We start from the raw sequence: 21,344 nt of genomic DNA on the forward strand, positions 1-21,344 counted from the left end.
GATCAGTTCGCCACCGTAACGGCGTGGGCTTCACGAACCATGCCGTGTGAAATGACAGCTACCGGAAAGAACGCAGCACACTGGGGCGGACTTAATGTACCACGGACGAGTCTGAATTGACTCGTAAAATCGAAAGAGTAAATCGCGCTCGGGAATATCCCGCCAATACGAATGCGATTGTATGCGGCGTATGTTATCCCGTGGGAGATGGAAATATATAGTACGATGTACGGGGAACATAAAGCTATGGAAAATATATGTACAGATAATGATTTCTTGTCGAGCCAGAGGCTAAAACATGATTTTCGATACGATACGATATAGTAACTTTAGTTCTCTTCAATCACAAATTTCAATCGAATTTACATCGTATTTTAACTTGAGAATCTCGAAAAGCTCAGAAATATTACGTAATGTTGTTACGTCATAATAATATTAATCGAAACAATAATTTATTTTTAACATACGATCTGTATATCAAATGATATTCAAATCACTTAATAACGTTAATCGAAACAGTAATTTAGCTTTAATATACAATCTGCATGCCGAATGGAAGATATTTCAATCACGTATGATTACGATTCAAATTACGAAAAACACAGTTTCCAGAAATGTCTTATTACAGAATGGTATGTTGATCGCCGCTGGCGATGCAGCTGATACTTGCATCTGCCGCGATCTTATTGCGGGGGGATTTGTTGGCACTTTGTCGGCGAGCTCGTTATACGTTATACTAGGCGCGAGAGGTATTCAACGTATCGAACTCGATCGGTCTATTGTTAGTCGTCAATCGTTTCTAGCCCTTCGGCTGCCAAGCCCATTTTTGTTAAACGCGTTTTACAAACACTGCTTTGTGCAATCAATATAATATCTTAAGCGGTTTATCATTTCATTCTCCTTCTCCCATATCGTCGAACAAATATTAACGATCGATATAAGAAGCAAATTTTGTAATAAAATAATAATAAAATTTCTTTAATTCTGAAAAACAATATCTAACGAATTAATGTCTACAAACATAATTATTAATTATAATATTTAAAATTAGATTTTTACGTAATATCTATTTCTGATATTCATAATAATTCATTTCTCAGATTTATTTTTCTCGACAACAAAAAAATAATAAATAAAGAATTGAAGAATATATAACAGTAATTTTCAGTACCATCCATGATGATTACAAGTTGTTTTTATGACCGGAAGGGAAACTGTCAGTTACAACTCGTAACTGTAATACACGTGTGTTAATATTCGGCGTGACTTGAAAAACAACCCTTAATTATTTTAACGTTTCTCCGTTCAGAAGGGCTGTTCAAACAGCAGATCGACCGATATTCTCACGCGTCCTTTTTAGAGTAGACCCTGGGTGTGCCTGTGTCAACAAACATCTACGTTCTGACACGAATTCTCTTTAGTGTGCGGTATTCGTTCGTTATCGATCGTTAGGCGTGTCGATTACGTTTTAACTTGTGAAGTACGTGCCTGCCGATGACACGCAAAGGATGCTACATAATCGCGTGAGATTAATTATCGTCAATTGCGAGACCAATTCTTCCCACTCGGAATAGGCGCAAATTACACGCTGCATTAAATACCGTATATAGAGAAAAAAGAAATAATCATAAAGTCAAATATGTTATCAATGAAAATAGCCTGTGAAAAATAAAAATAAAATTGTCGTCTCATAAAAATAAGAAACTATCGACGCTTAGAAAAATTCACTGAAATACGTAACGTGACACTATAAAAAGTTTCCTATCCTTTTATTTGTGTTGTATTTATATTATAAATCTTTTAAATTTATTTTTTCAGGTTTTAAAAATAATATTCAATCCTAAAATAATATAAAAGGCCAAATCTCAAGTTCACTTAAAAAATATTTAATAGTGAAAGAAGGAATAATAAAGCAACATACTCTCTAATGTTAACGATCTTCTTCCTATCGTACTTTAGAAAATAATAATAATTTATTTTAATTTTTTACATAAATACATAGATACATAAAATTTATAAGCATTTTCTAACTTTCATTTTCTCCATAGAAATAAAAATACCATGAAGAAAATAAATTTAAATAAAAGCTTTGCAATAATTATAAAATATTACTATTTTATACTTATTACACTTTTATTTTACTTTCTTCTTTTTTCCTTTTTAGTTGTTCATTATTTATCTAAGCAATAAATTTTATTACAATAATATTAAAACCAATTTTTATACTTCCCCATACTTAAAATAAATCAATTATTTCAAGATTAAATATTAATATTAATTGATATTTTCTAATTTACATGGAAAAAACGGTTTTGTTAAAATATCTAAAAATTTTATTGGGTTATCAAAATAATTATGTAAGACGTTCAAATTAATTGCCAAAATGTGAAAATTTTTTACAGGATTGCTCATTATTTAATTTCCTATATAATTATTTTGAGAGTCTAACAAAATTTATTTTTAGATCTGTATCTACCTAAATTTTTAAATAATTCAGCAAAATCGTTCTTTCTGTATATCTGTTTCAAAGTAATGGATCTATGAAACATTACTTTATATCTTTAAATAATTAGTATTTTTAATAATTCTTTTTTCATTCGATACATATATATATGTTTTTAAATATTCATACCTGTCCAATATATTTAACATTTAGTTTTCACAGATTCATTACCGTAATAAAAAAATGAAAAATAATCTGACTCACCAATACTGATGCGCAGTAGCCGAAGTTCTCTATTTCTGCGTACCTTGATCTAGAAAATACGAACAAATATACGCATTATATAAATATTCAATATGTTATATGCTCGGCAAGCGATGCATTTTTCGGCTGATTTTTAGCTTGGTTTCTCGTCCGCTTGATTTACCGATCGGCATTTAGACTGTGTGCTGGTTGGTGAGGTAAAGGACGGGAAACCAAACTAAAAATCGCGAATATTGTTATACAATTAATTTTGTAAGCAGATTGGAATAATAAGTTACTCACCTTGATGTTGCTCCGCCGTTACCTCCCGTTGCCTCCTAAGTCTCTTCCTTCTCTCAGATTAGGTTAGAATTCCTTCGCGCAGCACCCGCACAAAACTCACTCGCGAAAACTCGGCTAATTACGATCACGCGCGCTATAAATTATGTTATTACAATAATCGCATGATACTTACAATTAGTAACGGCATTACCAACGTGAATTATACGAGTCACGTACTTTATTGCGACGAAAAAATAACGAGAAAGAAAGGAACGAGATTACGAGCGCGAATCTCGCCGCGCGACATACACGATGCTCAGTGAATCTGCAACGAGTAGCAAAATTCGAACAACGAGAGCGGCGGAATTATCAATCATCGATATATTCGATATATCGACATATCAATATATCGACATATATGAACATCGAATACAATCATTAAAGCAAAGGGTTAATTATAATTGCGTTTACACCAATTAACCGTGTCATGACTGCTGCTCAACTCGAATCCAGATCGATTCGTTTCGCGTATGCAATATTAAATATTTTTATCGATAATCGCGAATGGTGCAACTTCACGATGTATATTTGCATTCGTAAGTAACCGTCACGTTCATCATTTTCCAGACAACACGTATTGTCTGGAATCTAGAAGAGCTCTTTATGATATCTTTTAGACGAGTATATTCCAAAAGACGACTTTATGACGCCTTTATATGACATCTTTTAGACATGCATGTCGTCTAGTTCGATTTCGTCGCGCTGGTGAATCGTCTATCGTGAGTAAAGAGCCATTTACGATGACAATAATATAGTATAGTAATAATTGTAAAAAATCGATCACAATAGAATAAGAGAAGAATAATCGATTATGAGTGCGTTCCATAGTTTCACGCATGATGCGCATGATGTATTATTTTATCCTTGTTATTCACTGAGTATTAAAGAATAAAATGATATATTATAGACATGCTTGAAACGCCCCTAAGATTGGTCAATTTCTTACAGTTTATAGCTCACTACACAATATTACTTCCATTAGAGTAGACGATCTATAAAAATACGAATTGATCGCTCAATAATGAAGATCCTTAGAGAACGATAGCGTTTTTCAATATATAAAACTACGACAATATGCGGAGCGGCTTACGTTGCTGTTTATCTTTGACTCTCGCCGTGCGAATAATGAGTAGCACGGCGACAATACGCACGACCTGCCGCGACCGACGCGTCATGCCTACGTCATCCGCGTCATACGCCGCGCATTAACAACAACTCAAGGTTACGCGACAACCGTCGACTCGGCGCGGTCGCTATCACGAAATACCTACATACATATTTTACAACTTTACAAAACTCAAGCAGAATATTTTATTCTTTAATAGGTCAATTCTAAGCAAGCTCGTAACTTGTTCTCGTAAGACTTGTATAAGAACTTATAACTGGAATTGTAATTCCATACATACCGTAAGACGTACATTTATGTTCATTTATAAATATCTACGATTTCTCGTAAATCTTACGGCTAGCAAGAAGCTGTCTGTAAATATATTGCGTAAAGTTATAAATTCCAGTCTTACAATTATTCTTATAAGTCTTAATAAGAAAAATAAGTTATGAGTCTCTTATAATTTTGTTTAAAATTGACCCAAATGTAATGTTAAATTTCAAATAAATTTCAATAAATGATTTTGCGTAAATACGAGCTAATAACAAACCAATACTTTTTATATTGTTCAATAAACATGATCCGGCGATTTTATGTACGAGTATTATTACCGTGTTCGCAATTCGAAACTGTTTCGCTAATTACACTTGAATTGATGGAAAATTTGTAACGCAATGTGATATACCTATATTCGAATTCAAATACTGTTAAAAAGGAAATTGTTTGTATGTATCCTGGTGAAAATAAAAATTAGAGCGTAAATCGAATGTAAGAGGAGAATAACAAAAATCCAAAACAAAGTTTCTAAGAGGCGAAAATTGAAATGTAAAAGAAGCGTAAACGCTTTTATTATATTTTATTGTCTCAATTTTTACCTTCTAGAAATCGAATTTATATTTCTATTATTCAACTTACACTTCAATTTTTATTTTTGCCAACGCAAACAAATCATGTAATTTATAAATTCAGCCTTATCGTTTCGATTTCTACTTTATATGAATAAATCGTCCAAATAAACTGTTTCGATTATTAATTTCGATTTTCTACAAATTATTAATCGCGTGAATTAACTGCTAATAATAATATTAAATAATAAATGATTGTCACCTCCGCACGTTTACGAATGGTTAATCAAAGAATAAATTAATTGCATAGGCTGTGATAAACAACAGTTGTTTGTAGGAAACGATTAAAAGATAATGCAACAGTATAAGGAATCACCCGCATCGTTCTACTTTCAATACGCGAATGATCAGTGATTTTGCGAATGATGTGGTGATTTTACGTAAACACAACGTACAATTTGTAACAATAAACACGAGGCTGTGCGCCAACCGATTTACTTTAAAATATTTAACGTATCACAGAATAAATACGCCGTATATTCCGGATATTTCGTATTAATTTTAATGAATTTCACAATCTGTCAACTTACATCAAATTAATGTTTATTTGAAGAGTGCTATTTACTTTTGTTTCAATCGCAAAAATATTTACGAAAATTAATAATTTTCAATATACTTCAATATACTTTTGTATTGATACATAATCATTATTATTTTTCTAATTTTATATTCTAATAAAAACAAAACTGTGTGATTTTAATAATGTAACAAGAAAATTAAATTCAATTCCTGCAACGCAGATAATATGGAGGTTTATCTTTTCTTAATTCATTGAAATTGTAATTAATTAAATTTCTTTTATAAAAACTTATTTAAAAAAAAATTAAAATTATTTTTCTATTTTTCTTAAATAAAGAATATTTATTTCTATAAACTTTAATTTAACATTAGATTTAATAATTTTTTAATAATTTTGTTTAAGTAGAATATTGAATTAGTGTTTGAATATTGAATTAGTCAATTTTTTGACAATAAATTAATGCGTAAATTATATAATATAATAAGATATAAATTATATGTGAAATCATCAGCTACCTTTCAGCTAAAACGACTCATAAACGACTTGCAAAATATGAAAATTGACTTTAATTTTTGATCTTAATTAATCTCCAAAGTAAACTGTTAACATGTTGTATCTCCAAAGTAAACTGTTAAAATATTGCAGAGGATGATTGTGAAGTAGGTACTATATATTTTGTATAATTGCAGAATATTTAAAGATATATTATGGCCAACTAAAAATTCTCGCTAATAGTAAAAGAGTATTTATTTAACAAAATACGTTGCGACTTTAATATTTTATGTTTCTTTTCACACAATTTGATGGAAATTTATATTAAATTCATTATAATATTACAAAAGTGCATTTCTCATTATACGTATATGAAATATAAAATCTTTTGAAAGGCGGACATTTCGTGAAATGCATCGGGATGGGTTATACATAATTTCTCGTAATATGGAATGATACAAAGTACTTCATATGCGACTATTTGTAACGTAGAGTATACTTGTCGAAGATTTATCGTGACATTTTGCCCATTAATGCAAAATCAATTTGCCATTATAAACTGTATACTTTTGCCATACTATTATAATAATAATTGTTTGAAAGGTCAAGTGAGGGTGCACAGAGGAAATTACACGTGAGTTAGAAAGCACTGCGATCTTTAACACGCTCCTCTTGACTCCGGACAATTTGTCAGTGCGGCGCGTAGAAATTACAAAGATCGAGTTATTTTCTCCGAGTGAGCAAACTACACCGAGTTAAAGCAATTTCAACGATATAATCGCAAATATTCTGCCGCACGCGAGAGACGTCGTTTCCAAGGAACGTTGAAGCGTCAGTTTACTTGCATCGATATCGCATGAATCGATTGTAACGTAATAATGTCAGAATAGACTTTAATTAAACGTATTACAATCTTGTTAGCTCTCGACTCGTATTGTACGCAATTTCAAAGATCGAGATATTATATTATACAATACTAAATTCTGAAATAATGCAGAAGGTGCGCCGCGCAGAGCTTTATTTCGCTGCAACCGTAAGGTATCATTAAATTAAATATGATATCTCTCTCTCTTCTGTCTTATTAGTTTGTAAAGATGAGAAAAATAATTATAGACTTTCAGCATCCGCCAAGGCAATGCCAAGAGATAAAATTTTCTTTCTCTCTCTCTCTCTCTCTCTCTCTCTCTCTCTCCTTCTCTTTTTAAATAATATTATATTTTTATGTTAATATATGCCAAAATATTTTAATCGTAAATTTATGTAAAGAATTCTTTTTACAAAGATCTTTACAAAGATCTTTACTTTTTACAAAAATCTTTAGAAGAAATCTGAGTTATTCCGAATTCATTTATTATATGTATTTATCATATTTATATGTTTAAATTAGAATTCATAACGTGCTACACATGTTCTTGTTACTTAATTATATTACGAAATAGTCACACAAAAAAATTAGCTACCATATTCGCGTACGTGGTGCCTGAGAAAATCGATCATCCCAACAAGCTCGTAAATTGGCCTTTATCAGCCAATCAGAAAATTCGACTTCCGTGTGGGTAAGAACTGCGTACGAACGCAGCGGCATTCTTCAAAGCGACGCCGCTGTGTAGTGTACGTGTGTGAAACGATTGGGTAAAGCCGTTCTCCGTGAATTCCAAACGAACCAGTCCACAAAGTTCTACTGATTAAAGAAATTCTATTTTTATTTTTTTACTAAAGTTTGACGTTGAATTAATACATTGCAGTAATAGTACCAGTAAAGGAATGGTAATAGTAATACATTAGGGAAATTAAAATTGCGTTTTGTCATAGAATAAGTAATTTGAAATAATTCGGATTTCATTGTTTAGAAGTAAAAAGCAAGTATGACTCATCATTGACGATTTCGTATGTTAATGGACAAAATTTTAATTCTTTTCTGCATTAAACAAGTTTGAATTTAAATTCACATTTACCTTTGTTAATAAATATTATAAATCGTATTAAATACAAAATTTATTATTATTTTCTTTATTAACTCAGTACAGAGATGATATAACATGATTTTGGCACGTTTCCGCTACTTATATAATGCGGTCGTTGCACTGGACTGTCTAAAATTAACGATGGTATATTCCTATACTATTATATTGGCATTCAAGCGTCGATTACTTTTACTAGCAGCTTCACCTATGAACATGAGTAACGTTTCCATAAATATAAATATAAAATTTTCTGATGAACTGTCTCTGTACTGAGTTAATAAAGAAAATAATAATAAGTTTTGTAATACGATTTATAATATTTATTAACAAAGGTAAATGTGAATTTGAATTCAAATGGACTTGTTTAATGCAAAAAAGAATTTTAAAATTTTGTCCATTAACATACGTAAATTAAATCAAAGTATAAATAGATATATTTTCCAAAGCAACTACGGATTGTACTTAGATGCATATTCAAAAACAATTGTATTATAAATCATTAGGTTTTGTCCTTCGCATGGTTGTTAACATGTGACAGGCAGAAGGGAAAGTTCATCAACGTTTAGCCAAGGTCATTGTCTCCTGCAAGGATAATATGACTTTTACTGTTCTTTTGTTGAAAACAAGAAAGAATGTTTGAGTCTATAGATGCAACGAAAAATGAGAAAAGAAAGAGAAAATGAAAGAAAGAAAGAGAAGTTAGCAGGACTCTACCTGACTTAACGTATCTTTTGAAAAGCCAATCAAAATCAATCGTGACACCGGCCATGTTTCTTTTACAGACTTTATCCTTAGTGGCATCTTTGATGAGCAAAGAGTAGTGCAATGAATATAAAAAAATTTTAAAAATTGATTAATTTTTTGAGTTTAGTGGGAACTTTTCTGAGTGAAAATCATTCGCTACGTGATGCATTATACAACTTTCTTATTAACAATCGGACGTAAATACATTTTCGTAAATTATTTTTTCACGACAAACATGCCTTCCGTAACATTGAGGTTAAGAAAATTTCATAAGTGTTTATCTCATATAATTTTTCCGAAAATGTATTTTCGTAACAACTTAAAAATTTTAATATCGCTAGTTGTTAATTTCTACAAACATGGGATAATCGTGATTGGTTTTCAAGTTAAAGTTAATATAAAATATTGTGAAACGCGTGCGCGTGTGTATATATTTTCTAATAATGTAATATTTATTTATGTTTAACAAATCCGAAGAAATCTGAAAAAATTTGTGATCTAGTTTGAAGATTCCGGTCAAATAATATTTATTGCTGTTATATATTCTGTCGTATTCTTTATCAAATAGATGCGACAGAAATATTTATTGTTAGCACAATAGCTACTCAATAGGAACAAAGTAAGTTTTCTTTCGATATACGTTTGAGATTTATTCGCATCGCTCCAATATGCTTCTATCATAAAATCTACTTACTCTAACACACTCGAAGTGAATAGGAGCTATGATAGGAGAATGTTGGAGCATACGGGAGCACAAGAACAAACCTTTCAAGAAAAAGATTTCTCTAGAAGCCATGTTATTGGCTCTCATCTTGCGAAGCATCTAAGCTGTTTGTGTGCTTTATTCAGCGAAAACAGAATTGCGATTTTGAACATGTAACCCGAGACCTCGGAAAATGGTAGATACATTAAAGCCCAGTTTCACAATTCGTGGTTAACTTTTAACCGAGGTTTAACTTATTCCTCATCTCTTTTTAATGCTAGAATTGGAAATTGTCGGTTCGATTAGACGCCAGAGAAGGTAGGAATATTGTTAATGTGAAAGAAATAATTGATAATCTTCTATTTTCTACACACAAACACACACACACACACACATAAAATATATTTTACACTCAGTGAAACAATGAGTTAAGATGTGTAACGACTATAAATCAATTTCTTGAGTGATCTCCGCAGTCAAATCACTAAATCATAATCGCGAAGCATACGACATCTTCGGTAAGAAACGCATGAAGATATCCGGTTTATTAAAAAAAAAAGCCATCGTTACCCTTCTGACCGATTATGTAAAACAAGTTCCACGGGTGGCCCCGCAGTCACGTTGGTATTCTTATGCAGACCACATAACCTCGTCTTTCATGGCAATTGCGCAGATATTTCTACTGATCCACCCACTGAGATCTATCGATATCCGCGGCGTTTTCTCGAACTCATGACTTTGTCAAGCAACGTCGTTTGTATGTGATTAATCCTTTCAACCTTCACATAGAATGACGATCGACGAGTTCTCTGGAGAAACGGTTCGAGTTCGAGTTAATGATTTCGATTTAACATTCTTAATAGATTTGAAAAGCATAAATTGAAACATGTTTACAATTAAATTCAAACCCACCCATTAATCTTATCAAGCATATGGTACATCAAATAACAGCTCATTAAACCATAGTGAGAAACATCTGTAACTTCCTTTGCTGAATGTGAAGGAAACTTTATTCAGCAAATTTATGGTTATGCCCAAATTTTCAACTAATGAGCTGATAAATTAGTCTCAAAACTCTTGAAACACGCATGCTATTAATGATAGAGATTAGATTAGTTTAATTTTGACTTCGTTGAAATGATTACCATAAAGTTCCCTTAAAATATTGAACAAATTCTCATTTTTTCTTAATAAATCATTTTAGAATAATGAACAATTCCTATTATGTTGTATTATCGGGCAACAAAAATAAATACTCAGGTTTTCTTTATATACCAATAATCAACATTCTTTATTAAAATAGGCATAAACAGATATTTAATTTCTCGTTAGAATAGTCATAGAATATGTTCAGTCCACACTGCTCGTCTCACTATATTATAACTAGTGCCACCTACAATCATAAGATTTATCCATCAATTTCCAATTTACTGAAACTCCCTCTACAATGAGTGTGCTACATATTATTTAAAAAAATTTAATTATTTAATACAGAAATTATTATATAATTTCTGTATTATAATTTCTGTAATATACCGTAAAGCGGTATATTAAATAAGTGCAAAATTATTATAAACATTATCATTTTAGAATTAAATTTGTTTATAATATTTTGCTGTTTTGAATTTCATTAAAATAATAGACATTGGTAATAAATTTTCTTGGAATAATTAAAATTAGTGACAAATTTTATTGAACCGATTAAATTTTTTAAATTTAAATTATGATATTTGATAACATAATCCTTTTTTGACATTGAATTTGCATCAAAGCGAAAAAATAACGTGTTCATATTCGTAATTGTTTTTAGCAATAAAGATTCATATGCTTTTCAAATAAATTTTCACGACGTTTACTTCCTGTGTCGTCATATTTTCACCAATAAACGAGCACTGTTCTGCGAACCTATTGCCATATAATAGTGCGCACAGACCTAAACTTAAGATGAAAAGCTCTTCTGACGAAAGCACTGAACCATTGTTTTATGAGATATTCGCATATGTGAAATAACGCATCAACGTGAAAAAGCGCGGCATCTCTCTTCGCGGGCTAGAGTCGAACATCATCCGAGATGAGTATCGTCGTTGACCGCAGGGTCCATCCGGTCGACATGAACCGTAAAACCTTCTTTGTTCGCACGCGCGTGGCATGTCTGCCGTGTCTCAAAGCTGGATTTCTCAACCGCCAGCGATCTTTTGTTCAAGTATCAGTTGCTCGTAAAATAGGTTACTACGAATATATTTAGTCTCATAGAATATATTTAGTCCCCCCGATTTAGAAAAATAATCAACCAACAATTTCTTAGATTAAATATATAAAGTAACGGTGTGACTATTGATCATTGAAGAAGTACTTATCTTTAAAAATAAAAATTATAAAAATAGAGAATAGTTTGTAGTCGTGTATATGTATGTGTAATCTAAAAATCGAAAAGATAGGAGAAATTTTATTCTCATAGTCACGATTCGCTTTGAGTTGATAAATCAAATATGTCGGGTTCTAAAAAATTCTAAATGCTGCACTAATAGGTCATCATATCGCGAGAGCACGTTCTTCGATTATAAGAAGGATTTTATATTTCGTTCAGCGACAAAATTTGTGTGCTTATGCGTTTCCTTTGTATACAACACCCGAAAAGAATTCACAAAATGTAGAGGAAAGTTGTTATGTTAATATGATCCTTCCTCATAGCATCATATAATATTGCAGGAAATGAGGATTGAATTAATAAATTCGAACTTGACGTAGCACGAGAACGCATTTAAACGAATGTGAATGTATATCTTAAAGTCAAATTTTTCCTAAGTTTGACTTTAAAGCCATCGGTTTAATCTATGAATATTTTACTTCGGCATAATTTATTTCCTTATCTATAATGCATTGCGCTGATTACATGTAAGCAAGATACATTACTTTGCATTATTAGAGCAAAGCATGAAGTATTTTCCATCGTATGCAAACCTAAAATATAGAAAGATGCTTTGCGCATATAAATAAAGCTAAATATATGATCGAGATTAATTCTGATTTATTCTTATTATCAGATTTGATATTATATCTAAATAGGAGTCATTATTTAAAAAAGAATAAAAAAGACTAAGCCGCGAAAGTTACATGAAAATCGTTTCGTTCAGAAACATTTTCTAACTTGTGCAGATTTAAAATAGAGACATGTTATGCACATATAAAGCTAAATATATGATCGAAACTGATTTCGACTTGTTTATGTTATCTCACATTTGACTCTATATGTGATAAATACAAATCATTATTTAAGAAGGATTAAATTGCAAAAGTTACATGAAAATCGTTCCGTACGTGAGTATACGAAATAAATCTTTCGAACGTTTCTCCACGGTAGATCACCGTTTGCACGATGGATTTCAAGTCACGATCGCGATAAGATTGAGAGCCGTTCCCGAGATCACCTCCTCTAACATATGTCGCGGCTGGCGTGATGCGATCTCGCGTAGGATTTCCATGGAGATTCATGGAGACGTGGGAGAAAAATGTATGGGAACGTCGTCGAGAGGGTGGAAGTACGCGAACCGAACACTTGATAAATTCATCCCAGACGTGGTACACATCGATACAAATTAGAGAGTTAACGCTATATTGAAAATATATGCAGTCTTATTTTCAGAGCATTATTTGTATAGATTTAAGGCATCTACTGTCCCGATCTAAATAATCTGTAGTCGGTGAGTCGGAATTGATTGAAATCGGTAAATCGATAAAGTTTTAATATTTCTTACTATATTTATCAAATTCCATTAATATGATTGTGAGATTATCGTTTTTTTTTTCTAAGGAAACCAATTATCGCTTACTTAGCGCCTCTATGATCTTCAGTTTCTATCAAAAGTTCGGTAAAATGTAACGTGAGGATTCTAACAAGGCTGCGATTAAACGCTTCTTTGAACCTCCTACAAAACCGGTTCTCCTTTTTTCGTAGGTGTCGTCGCCGCCCAGATGCGCCCTATGAAGGGCGTCGCGTTCGATTATATGTGCTCTGTTAGGACGTACTATAGGTATTCAAGAGCGAGAGAATGCACTAAAAGAAAGAGGGGAGGAAGGAGCACTCTCCTCAGGAGTGTCCCCGACCTGCTCTAATCTGCTTGGCATCAGAGATCTCATGAGTTTCTTAATTCTTCCTCTCTATACCTCTTTCTGCTTGCTCTTTTCTCTCCTCTTCTCTAATGGACGATGTGACACCACGATTCGAATCGTTCGAGCTTGTAACGTGGTACTTTACTTAGATTGGAATTTCTTCGATCGAGTAAAACCTTGTCGAGAATACGTAAGAAAAGAAAAGGCACGTTGAATAAAGAGAATATATAAAAATCTTCAATTACATTAAGCAGCAATTCAAGACCCACATTTACGTGTCTGCTGAAATCTATTGTTAGATAATACATGAATTAAGAAATAGATTATATATATATGATTTAATAAATAAATTTTTTAAATTAATTTTATATTTGTCATATTGTCGTTATATTTACAATCGCGACAGATAATTAGAAAAATTAAATAAAGTTTATCTTCAAAATATTCTCGAAATTCATTGATTGATTTTTGAAAAAAGATTACCCACATACATGTGCACATTAATATCTTTCAAACTTTGCAATGAAAATTATTTAGGGAGAAAACAATTACTGAAATACTTGGTAAAATCCAAGATTAAAATATTAAAATTAAGAATTTAATGTAATTTTATGTTCAATTTTTCAAAAAAAGGTTAACAATTTAATTGATACGTGGCCTTGTGTTTGTTTTGACCTTCTGACGTTTCAACGTATACAAGGCTTTCGTACGTCGTATTATCAGTCGCACCGCGAGATTTAAGTCGACAGGTAACGACCGTATTACTCTGCATATTACCGCCCGAAATGCGATAAAGAACGAGAAGAAACGCGATTATTTTCCGCATCCTATTAGCTCGACTATTAACATAATTGTAATTAATTAACTCGCGTAATTAATTAACAGCTACAAATATATTCGATATTTCGATTGAAGCAAATATTGAAGCACGTGACTTATTCATGTATTAAAGCATTCAGATATTTATGTTACAATGTCATTTTATGCAGATAATTGTTATACATACGCGCAGATAATATATTATTTTATGATACTTAAACTTTGATTTAAATTTAATTTTTCATTACTTTCGTATTGAAGTGAATAATAGAATTTTCGAATATATTGTATGTCTCAAAATATATTACTCATACAAAACTGAATTTTGATTGTATATATATTCGGCTGATCGCGTTTTAATTAATCATATTCAATTTTATTAATATCGCGTTGTATCTCGTATTATTAGAATGACAATGTAATTAATTATTCGGACATTGCGATCGCATTTCGATAAGCTTACCAATATAAAATAGCAAAGTGTTTTAAAATACGTGTGTGATTAATATGTGCGATCATAATTAACTGTGTTTTCGTAAATGTTGTGTTATAGGAGTGCACGAAGGAATAAGTCTAACAATGAGAGAAGCAGAAAGAAGCCTGGGAGTTTCGAATCAATCATCTTCATCGTTGCACATCGTAATGATAAGTGATATTTTTTATTAAAATAATGGATATCTTTATGATAATTGAATCAGATCTGTTATACATATTGATAATGATAATATGTATAAATTTTTGTATAAATGCGTAATAATTAAGAGGAAACAAAAATAAGTAGATAAATGTAATATCTTATAAAGATCTATTATTTTTTAATATAAGTAATCTCTCTCTCTCTCTCTCTCTCTCTTTCTCTCTCTCTGTATTTTATATATATGTATATGTGTGTGTATATATATATATATATATATATATATATACTTACAGAAAATTAAATATTTGTACACTTTGTAGTACAAATATTTAATCTTATAAATGATATATTAATTAAAATATATTAAATTTTATGCAGAAATTGTCAAGAACATATTATTTTGAATTTCATGCAAAAATTATTATATGATATAAGTACGATTTTTATGAAACTTCAATTTTTGATAACTAAAAATGTTAAATATGCATTAATAATTTTAATTGTCACGCGATAATAAATAAAAATTTTCACACGTGCAATTAAACCAGAAAAAATTACAGCATTAATTCATTTAATCAATAATTAAAAAGTACATCTGTAAAATATAAATTGATATTTGCTTACATCACGTTCGATTTTTTATAAAGCGTCGAGGAATACGCGTGTGTTCTGTAGAAAAGTCACGTACGATAATCCAGTTAACCGGATTTAAGTAGAGGTGAAATCCGCTATGGCTAGCATCTCTGTATAAATCGAGACCCGCGATCGACGTGACGAACATGGGGGAATAGTGCGGTCAAAATAACCAGAGATAATGACTATAATGACGTAACGTACTGAATTGAAGAAAACATAGTTTCATCAAATTGCGCGGGGATATTGTTGGATGGTATGCGTCACGTGAATCGCGGTTATTACGGGAATGCGGTATTGATAGTTGTAGAAGCGATGGGCTTTTGTGGCACGTTACACCTGCGGTTTCATAACCAGCGACATAATGAACGGCAATGTTGATATGCCTTATTGATATCTGTAATCTCGGAAGTTGTTGATTTCCTCGTCCTGATAGGTTCTCTTTTTTTTGCAGAAAATATAATTGCCATAGTAATGCAATAACTAGTTTCTCGAGTGTTTTGCTATGTGTCTTCGAGTTCAGTAAAGTTAAAATCTCTTCTTATAATCTTGCGTTGTATAAAGAAATTTTATAATATAAAGTAGATTATGATAAAGATACTTCTAAATTTTAATTTTAATTTTAGTTTTATTACAATACTTAATATATTTTTATATAAGAATATATTAATCTTGCATCTTTCACATTACTTTTAAAAAATTGATGTCAAGATTGTATAATTTTTACATTTGATACAAACATAGAAGAAATATAGTTATTGATCTTTACAAAAAATGATCAATAATGAGATGAATAATAGGAAAGGAATATCCTTTTCAGTTGAGAAAACCGAATCTTCTCAATTTGAGATTCATCCGGAAATTCCATCCCGTAAATTAATTCTAGCTATAAATTCTGATCTTCACCTTTGTTCCTTCGAGTAGCAAAAGGGATCGCGCGCCGTAATCGTGCTTTTCGTGGGAATCCAAGCGATCGTCCTCGCCGTATAAGTCAGCACGCGACCATTACGTACACTTTGATCCTTCAGCTCGATTGTGCGGCCCTTGTCGGGGCTAATGGTTCAAACAGGAAGCACAAACATGCTTACACATTTATCCAAGCGATCAAATTTCGTGCAATGCTTCTTTAATATATAAAGTCTTCTTTAGACAATTAACATAATTTTTAAATATTATATAAAAATTTCTGTGATAGATTTATCTTTATATACATACAAGTTATAAATATAATAAATATTCTATTATTATAACAACGTTTAATTTATGCAATATTAATCCAAATAATCTAGTTTTTATGCAATATTGTTTCATATTAATTTTCCTATGCGGAGGGAAAGAAACAATTTTTTTTCAATATATATTTATACAAATCGTAAATTTCAATATATTTATACAATTGTAAATAATATTTTAATTCTAGTATTATATATATGATTGGGTCATTTGTGTCCTTCACTTTTCTTTTTTTTGTAAAATTAGAAACATTAAATAATTAGTTATAACACACACACACACACACACACACATATATATATATAATATATATATAAATTTTTTAAATACAACCTTATAAATACTTTCTAAAAATGTTAAAGTATATATAAGAATTACACCAGAATACACCAGAATTTTTACATATTTATTAAAGTAATAAAAATTAATTTGGGACAAGAATGATCCATCGTGTGTAATAAAAGATTGGAAAATCGTTGCGAACAATGTTTAATTTGTATGGATATTGTTAGTTCTAATATAATTTAGAGATACAATTTTATAATAATTTTTCTATAGTTGTGGACAGAAAAAGAATTATTATTTTTCGTAGTTTGACATTGTTAGAATTTTCAAACAAGAAGCAATTCGATCGAAGGGATTTTCCAGTAATTTACAGCGGCTTTAAATTGCGCGCATCTTGATATCAGCATATTCCGTCCAGATAGTAGTCCAGCGTTTAGTGGCCCATTATCCTTAGGCTGTTCTTGATATCGTTGATGAAGTGAAACGCCCAGTCGGCAACCGTAACTGAACGATAAATCGAGTTCCTAAGAGCTCCTCCATAATTCTGGAAACGACTATGCGATCCAGACTTTTAGCGTTAAAGAGTTTATCTGTTATTTAATGGTTGATTATATTCATCGCTGAGAGTGTTAGGCTAATTATCGATACCGCATTTCGAAAATGTTAATTCCTCTATAAACTTTTATATCGCGAGAAAGTTCGGACTCTTAGATTGGAAAGGCATCTTCTTGGAAATAGAAACTTAAAATAATCATCGATTTATATTTACAAATAAAACGAAATTACATGAATATTCAAAAGTCTTTTGTGAGGCGAATAAATCATGAGACTAGATACAGAAACCGCGAGAACACAAATCAAGAAAGAAAGGTGGAAAAATTACAGGTGTGTATGTCGCTCATAAATCAAGAAAAGACATTACACGGACTCACGAGGGTGCCACTGAGGAGCAAAGCTCTATCTGATCGATTTAGTTAAACGCCTTTACTATATTATTCTTAACTGATCTTCACCTTTTATCCTCTTATCTATTATAGAATGCGTTCTTCGTTTTACTCGTTTTACTTTTTGCGACTCCGTCCTCTGCAAGATGTATATGATAACAATAAAAAGAAAAATGCCGTTATTTCCTAAAGAATTTCTTAAAGAATTTTAGATTTCTCAATTTAATTATTTGCAATAATCAGAATAGAATATTCTAAACGAGAAATAAATAACAATATTATTACGCGATATTTTAATTTTTATTAAGTTCGTTCTAGCTTTTTTCATTAAATGACAACAAAAAGAAAAATCTCGTTGTCTCCTATAAAAATTACAAATTCTCGATTTAATTATTTTCTGAATTACGAAGAGTGAGAAATTAGTAATATTATTACACGATTTTCTCATTAACTTTCTTTATTAGATAGCAACAAAAAGAAAATTTTGTTATCTCCTACAAGAATTTCTCGATTTTACCATTTATAATAACCGCAGAATATTCTGAATCGTGAGAAATTAGCAATATTATTATACGACTTTCTTATTTTAATTTTTTATTAAATTTGTTCGCTAACTTTCCATTATTCGATTCATAAAAAAGTAAAAAAAAAAAATAATTAGAATGTTCCAATTATCTTTCCGAGACTTTTTGTCCGTCTAGTGTCGTTAAAGTAAAACGCAGTAATTTGTCTTTCGAAATCATTGTAGGCTCGTGACACTTGTCTTTTCCCGGTGAGTGCGTGGGCGTCCGATGGAAAGGACTACTACCGGGGTTTGTTCACCGACGTGGAGGCCCTTAGCCTCGCATTCTCCACCTCGGATGTGCCGTTAATTGTACGCAAAAGAATATCACACGCATATCCATTCATTACTTCTGTTATTTCATGCGGCAGTTGCGATTCATAGGCACGACTCTCCGCACGACGAATTCCTTTCCTGGCTCATTCTCATTATTGCCGCCGTCCTCTTCGAAAATTATTTGACGACTCACGCTTACCTCGGCAACCGTCGCGACAAGGTGGATTCACCGAGCTGATTACTGGAGATCGCAATAATCCCGCCGACGTGGATGCGGAAACAGAGTTACACCCGGGAAATATTCCGGCACGAACTGGAGAAAATATAATTACGGAGCTCGCGAGCCGAGGTCGCGAACACGCCGTTCTGTGCTCGCTTTGCGGATCTGGTCGCTCTGTTGCGATTTCGCTCGCCTATTCTATCTGCTTACGCGATGCACGACACAGTTCTGTGTTTTCCACAGCTGCAAGAGTAAATGCGATTACACGGGGTCGGACGAGATTGCGCCGTTGTTTGCACTTTGGATAAGTATATACGGGCGTGTACGATTTTATTTTTATTCACGTTGTTGACTTATGTAATAAGCAATCTCGTAAAAACTTGTGTAACGAAAGAAAAATAATTATCTTGCTTTTTCTAAATTTTAATAATCTAGTCGTTTATGAAATTTAAACAACATTACGTTCATCTTAATTCAAAATACATAGGTTTTATACAAAATCGGATTTGTTCCTTCTGCATTCTCGGTTCTTTCTATTCTTTATGAGTTACAGAATAATTCTGTCAATGGGATTTTAATGAAGTACTTAAAACTACTTATTACCTAGTACTATAAATCGCATAGTGCTATAAAGATAATCTCTTCATTTAAACAAAATCGTTACAAAATCCGCGATAAACAGCGGCTTATTCACATCGCTCAGAAAAAGTGTCTAATAATTGCGGCAGGAGTATAACGCACTAAAAAAAATTCATTTAATATTCATAGATTAATTTTTACGATCTCATTGGGTCGACCATTGTTATCCGTCGGCCAATCGAAATTAACGATCGAAAAAACGCCTTAACGTCCGTAATTAAAGTCTCTCGTTCGTGCTGCCACTAGCAACAAATAGTCCTGCGAAGATTATACGCTCTTGGCGAGTGAACCTCTCACTAACTTGAAATGATACGAGCACAATAAATATAACCGTTCACGCGTTAAAATATTTCAGTTGGCCTGAAAGGCCCGGCAAAGAGGCTCGGAAACACGGATAAGATGAGAACGAGAGAGATCGACCACGTGAACTGTCGTAAACTATATTTTTATCAGACATGGCTAACCGATCATAAACTCGACGCGCGTCGTCGTCGTTGCGAGAGATTTTTCCCACATATACATCGACTTGAGCCGATCGTAAACGCTTCATGAAGAATACCACGAGGAAACGCTTTACTCCTTGACATTTCCCATAGTATTGTCTGGCAGATTATCATATTACACGTATGCGCGATGGCGCACCGCTGATGCTTTCAGATTTGCTTTTTTGCTGATACGAGATATTCGCTGATATGATGGACTATAGAGCGCTTACGTAAAGAAGTATATATTTCCCGCTACTGTTTCGTGATCGCGAAATGATTGTGAATTTTATTTGCACAGAGATGATACATCGGCTATTAATATCGAAATAATATGAATATTTAACGAAAGTGATCACGAGAAAACGTAAACACAGATGGAATTACGTAAATATATATCTTTTTAATTTTTTGTAAATTATAAAAAAACAGAGATATTCAAAGCTTAAAAAAATTACATGCAGCAAGCTGATGCTATTTACATTTGGTTAAAATGATAATGTTAGTTTGTTTGCTAGATAATTAAAACAAAATAATAAAATAAATTATTAAAATGAATTATTAAAATCTAATAATAAAATGAAAAATGCGAACGTGGATTGTAACGTTGTATGTTATATCAAAGATAATATCGATAGAAATATTTTAAGCTTCATAAGATGTGACATTAACAAGTACGTGCCACACACGGAGTTTGATTCTTTTCAAAGTCGACGGGTCAGCGACTCGGTGAAGTGGCGCATCAATTATTCAAAACAATAAGTCAACGATTGGCTGACGCACACGGAGGTCCTGCTTCTCATGTCTTCCTTATTGCTATCGCGTCCAGACTCCAACATCCATATACCAGACTGACGTCTCTCTTTCACGAGATATGAGACGCAATCGGAAAAATCACAGAGATCGATAAGAAATGACGGCAATGAAATTTGTCACTTCGCATCGTTAGAAGCGTGTAATTAATACAACAGAAATTTTGTATATATAATGTTAATTATACTGTATTATACAAGATGATTATAGGTTGCTCGATGAAAATA

General features: G+C 31.9%; 1 protein-coding gene and 1 long non-coding RNA gene across 7 annotated transcripts in view; both read right to left on the bottom strand.

Annotated features, from left to right (window-relative positions):
• Positions 1–21,344, bottom strand: part of by (focal adhesion protein tensin) — a 192,927-nt gene that overhangs the window by 159,425 nt on the left and 12,158 nt on the right. The window lies entirely within an intron of this gene.
• LOC147909829 (uncharacterized) lies at positions 1,297–15,209 on the bottom strand. Its single transcript, XR_015545192.1, has 2 exons — positions 2,990–15,209; positions 1,297–2,756 (listed from the first exon to the last, which is right to left on the bottom strand). It is a non-coding gene; the product is annotated as an uncharacterized LOC147909829 (long non-coding RNA).

The sequence above is a fragment of the Acromyrmex echinatior genome, chromosome 5 (assembly GCF_024713525.1).
Source record: "Acromyrmex echinatior isolate Ae372 chromosome 5, ASM2471352v2, whole genome shotgun sequence".
In the NCBI taxonomy this organism is placed as follows: Eukaryota; Metazoa; Arthropoda; class Insecta; order Hymenoptera; family Formicidae; genus Acromyrmex; species Acromyrmex echinatior.